General features: G+C 40.3%; 1 protein-coding gene and 1 pseudogene across 6 annotated transcripts in view; both read left to right on the forward strand.

Annotated features, from left to right (window-relative positions):
* The window catches only part of LOC115661893 (probable LRR receptor-like serine/threonine-protein kinase At1g56140), a 124785-nt gene that overhangs the window by 79741 nt on the left and 24693 nt on the right, over positions 1–20351 (forward strand). The window lies entirely within an intron of this gene.
* On the forward strand, positions 722–18224 carry LOC115663408 (probable LRR receptor-like serine/threonine-protein kinase At1g56140; annotated as a pseudogene).

Below are 20351 nucleotides of genomic sequence, written 5' to 3' on the forward strand. Positions count from 1 at the left end.
ATGTGAGGTCTTGCTATTGGCGAGATTGTTTTTTCTTTTTTTTGACTTGTCACTGTAGTACTAGAATAATGAACAGTATGATGTACATTTGTCATCTAAAATGAACATCATTGAAGTTCATTTTGATGGCTGATGTTGTGCAATAGAGCGGAATTGCTCTGCACTCTTAAAAGGAGTTTGTCCTACGGACAAAGGACATGTGAGCATGTGGGCACGCTTCAATGTTAAGTCTGAGCATGTCGTCTTGATGAAGGTTGAATACAACTAAGATGAAACTTTGTCAGTAAGCTATTCATAGTGTAGCATAGATGTTTGACAAGGCATAGTATATGTTAAAATATCTCAAATTGATTGTCTATGATATTTATATTGGCATTATATACATGTGATCTCTCTCTGCTGAATAGCTTAAGCTTTTGGATGGACATTTTAACATTGTATCAGAGCCAATTTGTGCTTTGGTTCATTTCACTCGTGTGACTCTCCGTTCGTTAATTTCATGTGCTGTTCTGAGTCATGTTTGCACAAGAGAGGAAATGTTAAAGTACTACACGTAACTTGTCACAGGATTTATATAGGCCTCGTATACAGGTGGTTTCCCTCCACCTGAGAGTGAAAGATTTTGAGTGGACGTTCTAATGGTATTCAACCAGATAAATTATGTTTTCCTTTGCAGATATTAGTTTTGCAATCAATTCTGGGGGGTCCGCAAGTCGAATCTTCTGATGGAACTTTGTTTGAGGCTGACGATAACAACAACATTGGTCCAGCTTCGTTCTTCATTAGTGAGACAAAGCGGTGGGCACTTAGCAATGTTGGGATTTTTAATGATGCTACCAACTACCAATTCACATGTTCAACCTCCGATGCCAACTTGAATATGCAGGACCGAGCTCTCTTCCAAACAACGAGGACATCTTCATCATCACTGAGTTACTATGGGTTGGGACTCCAGAATGGCAACTACACAGTGAATCTTTGGTTTGCAGAAACAGCTTTTCCAGATGATAACCAGTGGGCTAGTCGGGGAAGGCGTATATTTGATATTTATATTCAGGCAAGTCTTTAGACCTGTTTGCTGCATAAAGTATGTTGGTGGCATGAAACTCCAGTAAGACGTACTGGATGCACAACTATAATATCATTGGGATGGCTATTTATGAGCTTATGACTTTATTTGAGACTATGCTCGAATTTTGTTTCACAATTCTTCATCAACAGCATCGGGTTCATGATGGACCTTTACTTTATTGAAGTCCCTGCACAAGAGTGCTTATCGTACAAGCACCTTGAATAATTATATCCTCACTCCAATGAATTATATTTTCCAGTTCATCATGAGAAAAAGAATGACTACCATTTCGTCTCCGTGTTCTTGGTGCATCTATTTTTACAATTGTCACTACTAGTGTACAAACTCAAATATTACGGCCTTTAAATCAGGGATGAACCTTTCCATTTTCCAGATTATTTCTCTTGAGGTTTCCCATAGTTAATTTCTCAAGAAGTAGGTGGACAAGGTTTCTGTAAAAATCTACCGCAATAATTGTTGCTGAACTTTCTTCATCTAGCGTGACAAATTGCACTAGGTAATCTGATCTGTATTTTTGGCTTATTCAAGGGGAATTTGGTGCTTAAAGACTGACATTAGAAAGGTGGGTGGAAGGTCCTTCCGAGCTGTCAAGCAGGCATTTAAGGTTCAGGTATTTGAAAACTATGTTGAGATTCACTTCTTTTGGGCTGGAAAAGGGACATGCTGTGTGCCTATTCGAGGTACATATGGACCATCTATATCAGCTATCCATGTTAGTCCAGGTAATAGAGTTCCTTTTCTTACCAAATGTCATTCTCTGACTAGTGCACATTCACCACCATTTGATCACTCGCCTGAAATGTTTTTACAGATTTTACACCTACTTTTCCAGACAAGAGGAAGAATCTGATGCCTTTGGTCGCAGCCATTGCAGTTAGTGTTGGAGTCGTGTTCTTTCTATCTACTTTGGTAGCTTTTTATTTTCTCAGAATAAGGAAAAGGCCAAGCTCCAAAAAAGAGACAGGTGAAATAATTTGCATCACGTGTGTTTAATAGCTCTTGACCATATTTGATGGTTCTTAATGGCACTTACATTGTTTCAAAGTGTCTAGTAATGTAGTTATGGTGCTTTGATGTCTCGACATTTATGGTTTTTGGTAGTCTCATAGAATATTAGGGGGATAATGATACAAATGGTCCCTTGACTTTACCCCAATATGCAATGTGGTCCATGAACTTTTAATTTGTTCAATATGGTCCCTGAACTTTTGCCTAATGTGCAATGCGGTCGCTGAACTTTTAATTTGTTCAATGTGGTCCCTAGATTTTTGGTACTTGTTTAATTTAGTCCCTAAACTATATAAAAATGTTCAATGTTGTCACTGAACTTGAATTAATGGAAGGACAACATTCAACATTTTCATATAGTTCAGAGACTAAATTAAATATGTACCAGAAGTCCAGGGAACACTGAACAAATTGAAAGTTCAGGGACCATATTGTATATTGGACTATAGTTCAGAGATTATATTACACATTGGGCCAAAGTTCAAGGACCATTTCTGTTATTTTACCAATTAGACATACTCTAGTCTGTGTCTAGTGTTAATTGTTTGTTGTATTCCTCAATGCTATCACATGTTTTTCCTCTTGGACAAGATATTCTATCATATAGAAAATGCATAGTGTTATTCTGTCAGAGGAACTAATACTTGTATTATTTAGTAAAGTTGAATATATATACATCAAAATAAAGCCTAAAAGGTCCTAAAGGACCACTTTACCCTTTACCCTTCATACTTCTAACACTCCCCCTCAAGCTGGAGCATAAAGATTAATCATGCCCAGCTTGTTACTAATATATTCTATCCTCCCGCAAGTTGTTCACCGATTCGAATATTACTGAGAAGGATTACTCCACTCTACAACTTCTCTCGGATAAAATGACAATCAACTTCAATGTGTTTTGTTCTCTCATGAAACACAGGGTTGGAAGCTATATGCACCGCAGCTTTATTATCACATCATAGATTCATGGGTACTGAAGCTTTAAAGCGTAACTCAGTCAATAACTGCTGTATCCACACTAATTCACATGTCATTTGTGCCATGGCTCTATATTCTAACTTAGCACTGGAGCGGGCAACAACAGTATGTTTCTTACTCTTCCATGATACCAGATTTCCTCCAACCAAGGTACAATAGCCGGTGGTTGATCTCCTATCATTTGGAGACCCTGCCCAATCAGTATCAGAGAATCCTTCAAATCTACCATGACCATGGTTTTGGTAAACAATTCCTTGTCCTGGAGTCTTCTTCAAGTACCTCAGTATATGAATAATTGCATCCGAGTGAGATGTACGAGTAGAAGACAAAAACTGGCTTACCACACTATAACTGGAAAGGCAATGTCTGGTCGAGTGACTGTGAGATAATTCAGCTTACCTACCAATCTTCTACATCTCTCAAGATTATCAAGCTGCTCTCCTCCCTCGGCAAGTAGTTTGACCCCTTGTTCCATTGGTGAATCAATAGGCTTTGATCCCAATATACCCGTCTTAGCGAGCATATCCAAAACATACGTTCGCTGTGACAGAACAATACCTTCCTGTGACTGTGCCACCTCAATTCCTAGGAAATACTTCAACTTTCCTAAGTCCTTAGTTTGAAATTGTCTCTGAAGATAGGTCTTGAGTTCAGCTATACCAAGTCATCTCCCGTGATGATAATATCATCAACATACAAAATCAAGAACAATTTGCCTCCCCCTGACTGTTTATAAAAGAAAGAATGATCATTTCCACATCTAGACGGTCAAAAAGAAAGTACAGCCTCAGAAAATCTTCCAAACCACACCCGTGGGGATTGCTTCAAACCATATAAAGATTTTTTTTAATTTGCAAACCAGTCCCCCAGACTCCCCCTCAGGAACAAACCCAAGAGGTTGCTCCATATAAACTTCTTCACAAAGAGTACCATGCAAGAAAGCATTCTTGACATCAAGCTGAAACAAGGGCCAGTTATATGTAGCGCCAAGAGAGATCAAAATACGAATAGAAGTAAGTTTGGCACTAGGAGAAAAAGTGTCTTGATAGTTAGCCCCATAAATTTGAGCATACCCTTTAGCAACAAGTCTTGCTTTTAAACGAGCAAGGTAACCATCGGGATTGACTTTTACAACATATACCCATCGACAACCAATAGTAATTTTGCCTGAAGGAAGAGGTACCAAGTCCCAAGTTTGATTAACTTCGAGAGCCTTTAATTCTTCTTCCATTGGTGTCCTCCAGCCAGAACTTTTTAATGCCTCAACTACGGATTTTGGGATAGGATATTGTTCAACAGTAGATAAAAAGGACCGAAAAGCAGGAGAATCAAAAGAGTATGAAACAAAGTTTGCAATAGATTGTTGAGTACAAGTACATTTACCTTTGCGATGAGCAATAAGGAGATCAAGATCAGGTACAATAAAAGGATCAGCTAATGGCGAATCTAGAGCAGAAGATGACGTAGTAGTGACAGGAGGAACGGGGGGAGCAGTAGCTACTCACGGACGTTGAGTATAAACTTGGAGAGCAAGTGGTTCCTGTGTAGATACTAGTGAAACATTTGGAGCAATTGACCGAATGGTGGTCACATATAAGTCTTCATCCAATTCAGATATAGTAATTGGAACATCATGATAAGGAGTGAATTGAAAAAATGAAACATCAGTAATTATAAAGTATTTTCTCAGTGACAGAGAATAATAGCGATATCCCTTTTGAGTATGGGAATAACCCATAAACATACACTTGATAGCCCTGGGATCAAGTTTCGATACTCTAGGTCGATTATCACAAATAAAACAAATGACAAAAAATACGTGGTGGTAGGACAAAAAGTGACTCATTTGGAGACAAAGTAGAAAATGGAATACCACCTCGTAAAACAGAAGAAGGCATGTGATTAATGAGATAGCATGCAGTTGGAACAGCATCAGACCAAAAAGTTTTGGGGACTTTCATCTCAAATAACATGTACCTAGTGACTTTCAATAAATGTCTATTTTTCCTTTCAGCAACACCATTCTGTTGTGGTGTATTAGGATAGGAAGATTTATGGATCATACTATGTTGAGTCATAAAATCAAAAAAAGGTGCAGAAAAGTACTCCTTAGCATTATCAAAACGTAGAACTTTGACACGCACACCAAATTGAGTATGGATTTCAAATATAAATGCACAAAATATAGAAAACAATTCTGAACGATTTTTCATTAAATATAACCAATCGACTCCGTAATAGTCATCAACAAAAGTAACAAAATATCTAAAACCCAAATTGGAAACCACATGACAAGGACCCTAAATATCTGAATGAACTAACAAAAAAGGAGATGATGCTCGTTTAATAACTCGAGGTGGGTAACTGATATGATGTAATTTGCCAAGTTGGCATGACTCGTACTCTAGACTAGAAAGGGATCGAGAACTAGAATCTAGCTTCTGTAGATTATGTAGGGAAGGATGACCAAGACGACAATGGATATGATGTAGGGATGCAACACTAGAGCAAGCAATTGAAGGAGTGTCTTCAAGTACATACAGCTCCTCTGCCTCACGTCCTCTGCCAATCGTCATCTTTGTAGCCAGATCCTGGAAAATACAAGAATCGGGATTGAATGTTATTGAACACCGAAAGTTTTTGGTTAATTTACTAACAGACATGAGGTTAAATGGAAATTGTGGGAGATAAAGCACTGAAGACAATGGCAATGAAGGAGTTGGATGAACTATACCAATCCCTTTAATGTGTAGATGATCCATTGGCTATGGTAATCGTGGATAAAGATGGAGTAAGAAAGGAAAATATATCTGAAAGACCTGATATGTGATCGAAAGCCCCTGAATCAATGATCCAAGGACGAGAAGCAGCTGAAAGGCGTGTAATAGCATTACCTATATGTACCAAAGTAGCAGTGGAAGAAGCAGGTTGTGAAATCTGAAACTGGTTATACCGAGCAAATTCCTCATCAGACATAACCACTACCTTGCCTTCAGAAGACTGTGGAGAAAGGTCAGTACTAGAAGCAGTATTTGCAAACTGGTTTTGCTGCCCTGGTCTCCCATGTAACTTATAACAAAATTTCTGAATATGACCAGATTTGCCACAGTAATGACAAGTTCGTGTGGCCCCTGAATTATCGGCAGACGTGGGATTGTCCATAAAGATGCTGTTGGCCTTGGCCTCTCCCTGTTCCCGTGCCTCGGCCTCCCCCTCGGCCACCACGTCCACTATATCCTCCACGGTTTCCTCCATCACTCCTACTACCACTACCAATTCAAGTCTGGGACACGAGCCAAATTATCTACTATATGTGTAGTATCCTAAGAAGACTCGCGAGATACCCGAAGGACCTGAGCAAATGTATCTGTGAGTGATGCAATAGTCTCTCCTCCAAGAATCTAAGACCGAACAGTTTCATATTCAGGACCAATGCCTCCTAGAAATGCCATTACAGCCAATTGTTCTCTCTGAAGTTACATTTGCTGAACATTGGCTGAAATAGGGAGAACAACATTCAACTCCTCATACATTCTCTTAAAATCAGCAAAGTACTGTGTAATAGAACGTCCCTTCCTTTCAAATCGATAAAACTTCTGCGATGACTCTTACTAGATCAACTATATTATTCTCCATAGAGTTTAACATTTGACCAATAATACGAGCATCAATAACATCCCAAGTTGCATTATCTTTGGGTTTAGACTCAGTTAAGTGTCTATGTTGATTCCTGCCTGTCAAAGTAAGTTTCACAATCTTCTTTCATTGATGGAATTTAGAACTACACTCAAGCTTCTTATCAGTAATACGATTAGACGAAGAGGAGATCACCTCAATCATCACAGAACTATTCTTCTCGGGATCATCCTCGGTTTTACTCTTTGTCGGATTAGCCATTCCCAAATAATAAGAAAATTCTCACAATAGTTTCCCTCATACAACTTTGCCTCAACAATTCAATAACCCAATATTACCACACAAAAGAGTATTCACAACCCACAAACATCACCAAATATGTCAAAACCAACCCATATATCCGCAGTAATTAGCAAATACCAATACCTAAAGACATCTTCAAGAGGCAAAAATAAATATATCAACTATATCAAGAAGCGACCAAATCTGATGACAAAATCAGCAACTCATCAAATCTGGTGACCAAATCTGATGACTCAAGTCATCATTCAAGGCCTACTGATGACCAAATCCTTCAATTGCGTGATGACCTAGCAACTCAGCGACCAAGATCAGCAATCCAGCAAGCCACGCGAGGTGACCCAGTAACCCAGCGATCAAGATCAGCGAGCCACGCGAGGTGACCCAGCAACCCAGTGATCAAAACCAGCGACCCAGCGAGTCGCACGCACGAGGGAGCCACGCAAGTCGTGCGAGCCTCGCAAGGAAGCCGCACGCTTTGATGCGCGAGGAAGGAGTTCACACGAGAGAGGGATGCGCGACAGAGACAAGCCATGCTAGCGACGGGTGACTGTTCCGGCGAGTGGTCAACGGCGGCAAGTGGCTGCTCCATCGACTAGGGTTAAGCCCTTAGGCTCTGATACCATGTTAGAGGAACTAATACTTGTATTGTTCAGTAAATTTTAATATATATACATCAAAATAAACCCTAAAAAGGTCCTAAGGGACCACTTTACCCTTTACCCTTCATACTTCTAACATATTCTATGGATCATTTGACCGAAAAACCAATAAAATAGCAACAAGAAGAAAAAGTGTCAAGAACAAATGCCCTTTTCCGGCCCAATGTGAGTCCCATTGTTTCTCCTTATGCGAGTGACTTGATCTAGTAGAGTGTGCCTTCATGATCATTCTTATAGTATAGTGGGTCTCTGCTTTTTTGGACTGGTTTATCAGTTATCTTGCTAGTAAAGTATCTGTCTCTTTCAAAGTTTATGACTTAATCTGTCACTGGTGAGCCTCTTTTGTAAGGAGACGTAGTGTTTAACCAAGGACATGCTTCCAAAAGAATTTCCTCAAAGAATGAGTCACGCTCCGAACCCTATCGAGCTCGCGACATCCCTCTTTGGTCGAATTAATGCGACAGCCCAGGAAACGTCGCCGACCTCAAACGATCACATCAGAGTTTGCACACGGCGGAAACAAGAACATAAACCCTGACAATAAAATCATGGGTTAATAGAGAGATAATTCGCTAAACCACCAAACATAACATTACACCTCGATATATATATATACAATATCCATTCTCGTCCATTACACAACCATTAATCATTTCGAGCACTCACCAAAATTTCATCAACCTATAATACACATAAAAACTGGCTTCTCCGGATTACGCCAACAACTCCAAAAAAAGGGTACTTCAAAAATAATCACCCTACCCTCAACTAACCCCTATGAACTCTAGATGGTGTCCAGTCCAAGTCGGTTTTCTCTGAACTTGAATCTGACTCCCCCTGATTCACCTACTCTTCTGACGACTTAGAATCTGCCTCAATCTCGATCGGATTATCTATAGGGTATTCTATTACTGCATGGTCGGTGTGCATAGGGATACCAAAACGCTGGGGCGGTGGTGGCGGTAGATTCATGGCTCAGGGCGGGGTTTTGAAATAATTTGGTTAAACAACCATGAGACAACTCTCAATAAGTTGATAGCATAAACCCCACTTAAGCTACCACGTATCTCTAGCCAGGTCCAAACACACAATCACTCAATACATACATATCACACACAAATGGACTTACCTGGGCTCGACCTGCACATTAGTCTCAAATACACGAATTTCAAATCACATGCACATTCCAAGCCATTCTCATGCCCAAAAGCACATGTCGTACACACAACAATTCCGAACCCCACATTTCACACTCATTCATGCACTACCACACCATTTTCATTTTCAATCTCTTTCCTCGGCCCGCGTAAACACGCCTCAGGCCCCACATTCCTATCGTGACCCGCGTAAACACGCCTCATGCCCGATCTCACTTTCCACTTGCTACATCACACAATCCCATCGCGACCCGCGTAAACACGCCTCAGGCCCGATCACATTCTCACTTGCCACATCACACATTCCTATCGTGACCCGCGTAAACACGCCTCGGCCCGATCACATTCTCACTTGCCACATCACACATTTCACTTTCAATCTCTTTCCACGGCCCGGGTAAACACGCCTCAAGCCCCACATTCGTATCACGACCCGCGTAAACACGCCTCAGGCCGGTTCAATTCCCCGCGTAAACACACCTCAAGGATTTAGTGATCACGTGAACATGCCAACACGCCGTATTTTATCTGTACCCCATGTAAACACGCCTCAAGGCTTTTTAGTGATTACACGCACATCACACGCCTCAAATCTCACACGTTCACATACTCGAACATTAATTAAATGCACCCAAATGCACCCAATTCAACCATATCAATTCAGCTCCTAGAACATACAAACACACATTCAAGCATCAATTCCAGTCATGAGGGCAGCAACTATTCAACCTCGACACCCCCACCATTCCGCTCATAAAAATGAACATCCATAGAATCAGGGTAAATCTGGGCAGTTTACACAGTGACCGAAATCCCATCAAAATAAATAGTAAACGAACTCTAAAAATTCTAAATTTTGGATATATCATAAAAAAACATCTTGATAAACATTTCTTATGAAGAACACGAAATCCGGTTTAATCTGCAACCATGATTTTTCGTCCCTCGAAATCAGACCAGAATCAGTTCGCTCTAACAGACTGTTTTGTCCACAAAATACATTTCTTTCAACACCAAAATCACCTTGAAAAGATTTGAAATTTTTATATGTCATAGAAAAGAAAGTCGGCAACAAATTTTGTGAAGGAAATTTATTGAAAATAGATCTGGAAAATTTTATAAAAATTCGACAAGATCGGGATGAACAGTGTTCCGGGTAGTTTTAAGACGGTCTGAAAATGGGTTTTCGTGCGACCCAAATGGCCTCCAAATATTCCAAATTTAAAATATGTTATACCTCAGGATGTGAGGAAAAACTTTCGTGAAGGACACCACCCCTGATTCGGCCTCCAAAAATCTCCACAAAAATAGTAAATCGGGAGGGTGCAGAAAACACAATTTCGAGATTCAACCCAAACTTCAAGGATCCGAGTCCTTGTTGATAACCACCGGACTTCAGCCCTCAAAATTCTTTCCACAAGGTTCAAACTACCATGCCACAACCATCATATAACATGCCATTTTTCATCACAAAAATCATGGCACAACAAGCACGGCACTACACTACAATTTCACGCAATTAAGAACCAAACCAAATTATGCACCCTACACCCAAAATCGAATTTTGTGGCGCCTATACCAGCCATACTCAGCCCTCATTTAGCCTCTAAATATTCACCAAATCACTACAAATTCGTCCATAAGGCCCCTCCTCCAAAACAGCCCCTAAAACTACACTAAACCATGTCTAAACGAGCCCGTTAATACCCGATATCCTAAATAGGGTTTAGATTGTAACTTACTTGAAATTTCCAAGAAAGCACAACCTATCCAAGGGTGACAAGGCGGCTGGAACGCGGCGGCTACGACGGTCCGGCTGAACGGCGGCGATCGGCGACGGCGGCGGTGGCTTGCTTGGCCGGCTAGTCACGGCCAAGGGAGGGAGAGAGAGATCGCCGAGAGGGAGAGAGAGAGAGACGACAGTGACGTGAGGGTGGTGAGGGCACGGCTCGGTGACCGGACGGGCGGCGACAGGCGGACGGTGGCCGGGGACGGCGGCGTACGGCCAAGGGGAGAGGGGACGATCGGCCGGTGGGGGAGGGGAGAGAGAGAGTGAGCCGAGAGAGAGAGAGGGAGAAATGAGAGGGAGAGAGAGAGAAAATGGTTCATATACTCCAATAATTGTCCCCCTTTTGGCAAAATAACTATCTTGCCCCTTTCTCTACTTTTAAATCGACAGCCACGATTCGTTCTTATCTTGAGATCAACGGCCGAGATCGAACCTTTTCCAAAAATATCTAAGGGTAAAATGGGAATTTCACAAAAATCCAAGGGCAAAATTGTCCAAAAATCGTCATTTCTAAAGTGAGGATGAAATGACCAAAATGCCCTTCCCCATTTACACTTGGCCTTAACAAAGTCTCAAGGGTAAAACGGTCATTTTCCATTTCTCGCCGAAATTCGATTTTTCTAAGGATTCTGACAATTCTAAGGCTGATCATGCTAATAACAACGTCGTCCAAATGTTCTGTCGTGACTTTCTAAATTTCCAATGCCCAACTTGGTCTCTAATTAATGACTAAATTTTAAACAATGTAACATGAGCGTATCTCAGACTAACAGGTGGCTTTTGGGGAAATTCGCACTTTTGACCCGTGGCCGATACTGAATCAAGCCATGTTCAAGTTCACTCGGGTCGTGACGACCTTGGTTGTCACTTAATGGCGAGGATCGATCGCTAGTTCCGACGGGCGCGATCGTTTGGTATAGATTTAGGGTCATTCGTCAGTTCATCTCGTGGTCAAGCGGAATCACCCGCGATCCACTAATATGACAGCGGCGAATTGATCCCTAACTATCCTTGGATCGGCTCACATTGGCTCAAAATGTCACCTCGACAATTCTATGATCGAAAGTCAATTCACGATCGAGTTTTTTTGGTCTCGCGAATTTAAATCCCCAATTAGCCTTTTACTAACGGTTAGTATCCTAGGAATGATCAGTTCCGAGTGAGATCTAACTACAAGTACATTCATAAAATCATCCATTTCATAAATTACAAGTGGGTCAGATTTCAGAGTGTCACAATGAGCAAAGGAGATCTATCATCTCTTTTTACCTTACTCTTGACACTTGATTTTTTAGCTTATTTTTTTTCATATTTTCAAAAATATCAAAATTAGGACTAGGAATCTTGGCCAAGCCTAGAAACCTATTTCTAAACCAAAAAATATTTTTTTAGCATTTTCCTGCATTTTTCCTTAATTTCTTTTAGTCAAAATAAGTGAGAAAATCAAGAAAAATATCAAATGGAATCATAAAATTCCATAAAAATAGTCATTAGTCTTATTTTAAATCCAATTTGATGAATACATCATCCATTTTGAAAAATCTCAATCGGGTATGTGTTTTTCCCAAAATTGGGCAAAATTAAACCCGAATTGAACCAAAAATACAATTAAATTTTTTCTAGTCTTTTTTAAGTCATAGTGTCTTAACAACAAATGATTCTGAGACCTTGAATTACATAATGGTCGGTCCAATTGCACAATTTGACATAAAAATAAAAAATCCCCAAAATTTAATTGAAAATTAAGAATTTTGAACCCAAATTGGGAATCGTGCCCAATATGAAATTGTCGAACCATGAGGCCATCATTTATAGGGTTAATTAGATGTAGGTAATCCAATTTTGGCATCAATTTTGCCTAACCAGGTCATTAGGACATCAAATTGAATAAAACCCTATTAACCCGAATACAAAAATGTGAAAATCTTCAACATAATTATAACAAAAATTGGGGAAAATCATATATTTGGGTTCGGAATGTGCTGGGGAATTCAATTTTGGGGTTTAATTTTGAAAATTGGGTCAAAATTGAGCTTAATTGGCGAATTCAGACCAACCCGGGTCTGCCTGGTCGGCCGGGTCAACCCGACTCGACCCTGGTTGGTTGTCTTCCTTACCCGACTTAGCCAGAACGTGCCAAACCCGGAAAATTCTAACTCAAACCCACAACTTCGTGAATCTTCCCCGGTTAATCTAGCACGTGTAAATTGACTTGGCCAGCTGGAGAATCTCCAACTGGCACCAGAGAATCAATCCTAACCGATTATAAGTTGGTTCTAACTAAATTTGAGCGGGAAATCAAGCTACAAAAAACTGAAAAAAACTGAACATTGAGAAGGGAGGGTGTTCGACGAAATGACCGAGAGAAAGGAGAGAGAGAATATGTGCGAAAAAGAGAGAGATTGACTGGGAGGTGAGTAGAGACTCCATGAGACAAAGTGATCGGTGCTTTTCTGATCGAAAAGCGCCGACAAATCGGTCTCGACGGTGAGTTTCCTCACCGGCGAACCAAAACAGGAATTGGCCGTGAACGCCTGAAAATCGAGCTCGGCCGGCGTGCTCAGAGCCTTTCCGGCGAAGCCAAAACCACCAGTTGGAAGTTTGAGTGTTGAAGAACAACTCCACGGGCACTACTTCGTCCAGGAACTCCGATTTGATTGCATTCGAAGAAGGTAAAATCCCTTCACAGTCACGGTTTTCCAAAATTCTAGAAAGCATGATTTAGTTCAATCTTGCTGAGTATGCAATCTTCTCTCAGATTTTGAGTTTCTGAATGCTTAGAATACATTTCTAAACATATTTTGTGTTATTTGATTGTATTTTTGGGCATTAAAAACGCATAAACCGAATCGGCCATTTCGTGAACTATCTCGTCGGAATTCGGAGGACCTTGCCGGAGCATCCCCATGGCCATAGGCCGTCCAAGTTAGCATTTTCTCACCTTGTTTGATGATTTTATATCGATTGAGATCGATGTAGACGGCTAGGGCGATTTGTATGATAATCCGTGGACTTGAGTATATGGTTTAGGATAGTTAGCAAATTAGGTTTTTTTGATCGGTTTTACGCCGGCCGATAGAGGTCCGACGACGTACTAAATAGATCGGACTAAAAATAGAATACACAAACTTTACAACGAATCAATCAGAATGACGAAACTCTCACCGGAAGGTCGCCGGAGAATGATTCAAACTAACGGCCTCAAAAACATAGAACTAGGATCATGCCCATGAGATGTTTGATAAAATGCCTCAATGAATAGAAAGGGAAACGACGCCGTTTCTGGCGTCATGTTCGCCGGAGGAGATGATCGGCGCCGGCGAAGCCCGGTTCGGTCAAGCCGGACCAGGTTGAACCGGGCCGGTCCGGTTCGTTTCCTTGGCGGGAATTTTTTTTAAAAAAAATTAAATAATAAAAAAAATCTTTAAAAAAATAAAATAAAAATAAAAATAAACAAAAGAAATTTTCACAGAAAAATAAAAAATCATAAAATATAAAAAATTTGAGAAATTCAAAAAAAATACCAGAAAAATAACTAGGAAATTCACAGAAAAATAAAAAAATTCAAAAATTCATAAAAATTCAAAAATTTTCGGAAAATTCATAAAAATTCAGAAAATCCAGAAAATACAAATAAAAAAATGTGAAAAATTTAGAAAATCAATAAAAATTTGAAAATTTGAAAATTTCATAAAAATTTTCAGAAAATCATAAAAATCAATTCTCGTTTAATGAAATTTCCGAAAAAAAAATTCAAAAATTCAAAAATTTTAAAAATTTACAGAATGGTCCAAAAACACCGTGGCCAACCATAAAAAGTGAGATTTGAATTTTTGGAAGTGCCCAAGTGGCATTTTAGAAAATCCCAAATTCAGAGGTTATAACCCCTAAAAAACCCTAAAACCCTAAAAAATGTGAATCATGAAATGAATAAGCTTCTAGAGCTTCATTAGGGTTTGGATGTTTTGATTGATTTTCATTTTTTAGAGACCATTTAGGATTGATTGATCTGATTGACATTGATTGTACATTTAATACTTGTTTGGTTTTTCCTGCGATTAGAATGGATAGAATTAGTGGGTAAGCCTCGGAAATTCGCATGACACGTTAGACATTGTATCGTTTTTAGGTACCGAAAGGGCGTTAGGGATCTCAATTCGGGATCAATAACGTAACCAAGTCCCCGTACTCAGAATCTCTGGTTCGTAAATTCGTGGTATTTCTCCCGTACCTCGATTAGGTTTCTAGTCTACTTACCAATAATGAATAGTGGCGACTCCAAAATCACAAACCTAGACTAAATAAGAAATTACCTTCCACTGTCACGTGAGGTATGGTCTGGGAGAGACCCTTACACGGAAATACCTCCTTAGCGCGAAAATCCCGAAAGCCCCGAAAAAGCGCGGCGCGACACTTACTCATCAATGCATAATTACCTTTCAAGAGAAGTGTGCCCAGAATTCCGGAAAAAAGTTCTATTTAATAATATATCTGCCGATGAGGGAGAGCACTGTGGTGACCTAGCAAGGCAGTATCAATTCTTTGCAGATGGGGTGATGAGTATATTTCAAATTTGTTCTTATTGATTATGTTATGCAGATGTCCTGAGAGTTGCTAGAGGAGCATTGACTTTCGACTATTCAGAGCTACACAATGCTACAAATGGTTTCAGCCTTGCCAATAAGCTGGGCCAGGGTGGTTTTGGAATTGTTTATAAGGTAAATTCTACATCCTGATATCTGGAATGTGGCAAGAGACAAGCTTTCTGTCCTCTAGGGCTTTGCAATGCTTTTCAACTGTCCTGGTCTTGTTTGTGATTCTTGTCTGCAGTGTCACATTTTAACATTTAATTTACTCCAAAAAGGTGCCAATTCATGTCAAATTTGAATGGATTGTATTATGTCATGTTACGTTTGTGTTTTTGTCAATACCCAGTATTGTGTTCCTGTGCTTTTACCAGTTTCGTCCATCAGACCAGACCAAGTGCGCAGAAAGTCATCCTCTCAGGTTCATGAGTTACGATTTATTTCTGTCTGATGGACTCTTAGTTGAGCCTCAAGACGATAAGTTGTAAAAGCCAAGGCCGGTTAATTGGGACTCAAACACGAGTATCTCCTTAAGCCATAGAAAATTCTACACTGTAGGGAAGACTTGGTGATGGGAGAGTTGTTGCTGTGAAGAAACTCTCTATAACATCCGACCAAGGAGAGAATCAGTTTCTAGCAAAAATTGTGACGATATCTGCTGTTCAACATCGCAACCTCGTAAAGTTGTATGGATGTTGTGTACATGGTGATACACGCCTCCTTGTGTATGAGTTTCTAGAGAACAGTAGCCTCAATCATGCCTTATTTGGTAAGTGTCAATACTCTGCATTTTATTGATATTCCCATCGATGCAAAAATGGTAGACACAATATTACTAATGACATGAATGACAAAACAAGTCTTCTTATTGACTGGGGCACTCGTTATGGTATATGCTTGGGCATAGCACGAGGACTAGCTTATCTTCATGAAGAATCAAGAGTTAGAATTGTGCACAGAGATGTGAAGGCCAGCAATATTCTACTTGATTCAAGTCTTAACCCAAAAATTTCGGACTTTGGATTGGCGAAGCTTTACAATGATAAAATGACTCACATAAGCACTAGAATTGCAGGAACAATGTAAGTACTGAACACTTAGCCTCTTTGCTTTCTGATTATAAATGTTTTCATACATATAAATCTATGTGTATACCTTTGCATCTTATTTTCTGGGACTGGAATAGTGGGTATCTGGCACCGGAGTATGCGATGCGTGGGCACCTAACTGAGAAGACTGATGTCTTTGCCTTTGGCGTGATGGCTTTAGAGATTGTTGGTGAAAAGCCAAATTGTGCATCTGAAGAAGAGGCATCTCTGCTTGAGTGGGTAAGGATGAAAGGAATTATTTGCATATGGATCTTTTAAGTTTGTTTAAGTTATTTTTTATTTTGTCCGACGGAATTTAGAGGATCCGGAACCCTTCTCAAATTTCTTTCAATTGACTTTGAGAAATTGATAATGAAATGTTGGGTCGACATGGCAGAAGCCCAATACCTTCACATGAGGAGATAACAAAAAGAGATACTAAATTCGAACCTTAAGCCAATGAGTTATAAGCCAATTAATTGCTCCACATTACACCACATTCCCAATGTGAGACTTTTTTCGCTTTACACGAGCACTTTAACAAATCTTATCATTAGCCTACCAAATATCCCCTCGCGAGCCCAAGTCCGAACCCATCAATTTATTTAGTTTGATCTACCTTCACTTAAAAGCTTAAGCTAATGAATTATGAGTCAACTAGAATATATTAACTACTTTACATTATACCATGTTCCCGATGTGGGAACTCACACGTGCTTCTTAACACGTAGGCGTGTGCACCTTGTATGTGCGTATGTAAGAGGTAATGCATATGTATGTTTATGCTTGTTACGTGTAGGGATGCATTCGTCCATATTTCTTTATATATCAGATTATGAGGGGCGTGTGAGATGGCATTGCGTACTTATCATTCTCCGATGATGAAGACAAGTTGTATGTGTTAACATTTATAAAGAAAATTCAACTGCTTGTGCTTCAGTTAAAAGATGTACTCCTTATCTAATTCGATGTGCTGAACTAACGATATATAGCCTCCTTTACTGAACCAACGCTTTTTTTAGATTAATGATATTATAATAGAAAAATCAGCAACCAAATTTGATTTGAAAGGGTGCAGATAATCCGCTTCAATCTGCACATTGACAGAAAGAAATGGGCATCTTTCTAAAGAAAACGATAGTTGTGAAGGGATCGACTCCTTTAATATCTTAACCTTTAGGGGAAAAGAATATGGCAAAATCACCTTTTGTTATTCATTGGTAATAGTCTTCTGGTTTTTGATCACGCACTTTAATTTGCTGATTTTGCTACAATGTTTTGCTTTCAAGGCCTGGCACCTGTACGAGAACGAGCGACAGGTCGAAATGGTGGACCCTAGATTATCAGAATTTGAAGAGGAGGAAGTTAAAAAAGTGATTCATGTGGCCCTCCTCTGCTCCCAGATGCAGCCGTCTCTAAGGCCCCCGATGTCCAGTGTAGTGGCGATGCTTCTGGGCCACACCAATGTCATCCCTGTGCCTTCAAAGCCAGGTTACTTGACTGACATGTTTGGCAGTTTTGTCAATTTGATGAGCAGAACAGTGATGGAGGGGAACTTGCGCAACGACGACTCATCTCCAAATATGAGCCTGGCCAACACTGGAGAAGAGTCACCCCCGAATGCCATCAAGCCGATCCTATGTGAGTGTCTATGTAAACTGCTAAGTTGGTCATATCTCTTTTATTTATCTTTCTGCTGTGGTTAAGCTCATGAAACTCCTGTAAGTGCTCAGTTTTTTCTTTTCCCCTTTCCATTGGTTTGCCTGAATCTTGTGGTGACAATTTGGATTTGGTGGTGGCATGTAAAGTGATAACATATCTTCATCAAAAGTCATAACTTTCTTGTTTTTGTAACAAAATCCGTCTTCAAGTCACGAATCTCATAATCCTTGCAAGTCACCTCCGCAAATCATAGGCATTCCCCTTTTCTTTGGCTTCCACTGCTATTTACATAAATGTTAAGTATAAGCTTAGTTTTGAACTCTCTTCTTAAACAGGGGAAATCCAGAAAGCTTAGTGATGAAGCAGCTGATTGAACTGAAGCAATCGCATGACTTGACGTGAGATGTGAAGATTAATCTGAGGCATTGTTCGATGTCTAGAGACTGCATTGAGAATGAATATCGACAATGTGTCATTTCTTTCACAGTATTGACCAGTTGTTTCATCAATCCGGCGACAGTTCTGGGGAAGGTGTCCGTTAAGCAAAGCTATTTTGCATCTATAGGTAAGGGAAAATAAACAATGATCTGGTTACTAGCATCTAGTGTCATAGAAAAGCAGAGTCTGGAGTTTTCTCATTAAATGTTCAAGTCAACGACCATTGAAGAGTTGACCGATCACTTTATCACCTGTCTATTGCGTACATTTGCCATCTTAATTTGTTGGAACAAGAACATCAAATTCACACGTGGATGTGTGTCCAAATGGGACTTGGTCAAGAATTCACACCAGCTGTGTAGTAGCACTTCTACCCAGAGAGCAGAACTTGGTAGCCTTTGCCTAAGGGACAATTGAAATTTGGACAAGCAATGGCCGACTACTTCGGCTCTCACAGCTTCTCGACTCTCTGCCTCCTTAGCTTCGCGCTCCTCCTGCAGCGCAATGTAGCGAGTTGAAAAGGAGAAAAATCAGAACGACGAAATCTTTTTTCTTTTTCTGATTTCACGGTATTGCGTGATCGATTCAATCTAATGCACATCAAATCTCTGTGGTCTTGGTGCTGCCTTATTCACTTGGTCCATAGTCCTCTTCGACTTCAGGCATCACACGATCCCAGTACTGGCCCTCTTCTTCTAGGCAATACTTCATCCTCTGTGGTTTTGGTGTCCGATTGTTAAATATTAAGAAAGCCACGTACCAGTGCATTTATCATCAAAATAATGTCACGTCACATTTTTTCCGACACTACAAGTCACTAGAGTTACATATGTGAAATACATGAGCATTTGAAAAGTTGTCACGCTAAACAGAACACCGTATGAAAATTTTGGTACTTCTGATGTATTTTTCTCTAAAATAAACTAAATAGAGTGTTTTTTTTTCGATGGAGAAAGAACAACGAATATATTATTTCCTTTTTTTTTCACTTTGATGAGAATTTAAAAAGAAAAAAATAGTCTTTATATACAATCCAAACACGCTTTGGCTCAACTATATCAAACTTGTTGCTAAAACAAGGGAAAATTCCAATTAAAGACCCCAAGTGGGGTCTTTTTCTCAAAAGAGGACCCTAAGTGGACATAGTGTCAAATAAAGGCCTGAAGTGCCCAATCAGTCTCAAATAGGGGTCCGAAGTGCCCAATTAATCTCAAGTAAGAGCTTAGGTTCACCGGTCGGTCAAATGCTTGCTAGCCGGCAAGGACGTCACTGTTTCGACAGGACAATTTCGTCTTTTACTCTCTCTCTTTTTTTCTCTTTTCCTTTTCCTTTTCTTCTTCTTCTTCTTTTTTTTTTTTTTCTCTTTTCCCTCCCCGGCCATAGTCGGAGCCGGCGGAGGTGGTCGACCTCAGGTGGAGGCCGCCCTCGCCGGTGTCGAGCAAGGGCCGCCCGACGCCGGCGAGGGAAACCCAGGGTCGGCCCTCGCCTGGGCTGGGCAAGCGAGGGCGAGGGTTGCCCTCGCCAGATCTGGCGAGGGTTGCCCTCGCCCGCCCAGCCCAGGCGAGGGCGGCCTCTGCCTGAGGCTGGCCACCTCCGCCGGCGGAGGGAAAAGAGAAAAAAAAGAAGAAGAAGAAAAGGAAAAGGAAAAGAGAAAAAAAAAAAAAAAGACGAAATTGCCCTCCCGGAACAGTGACTTCCTTGCCGGCTGGCGAGCATTTGATCTGCCAACGAACCCAGACCCTTACTTAAGACTAATTGGGCACTTTGGATCCCTATTTGAGACTGATTGGGCACTTCAGGCCCTTATTTGACACTATGTCCACTTGAGGTCTTCTTTTGAGAAAAAGACCCCACTTGGGATCCTTAATTTGAATTTTCCCCTAAAACAATATAGGCAAAATTTCAAATAAGGACCCGAAGTAGGGCTATCTTAGCAAATAATGATTCGAAGTGG

The sequence above is a fragment of the Syzygium oleosum genome, unplaced genomic scaffold, assembly GCF_021117445.2.
Source record: "Syzygium oleosum isolate NSW1041296 unplaced genomic scaffold, Sole_v2.1 Sole_v2.30, whole genome shotgun sequence".
In the NCBI taxonomy this organism is placed as follows: domain Eukaryota; kingdom Viridiplantae; phylum Streptophyta; class Magnoliopsida; order Myrtales; family Myrtaceae; genus Syzygium; species Syzygium oleosum.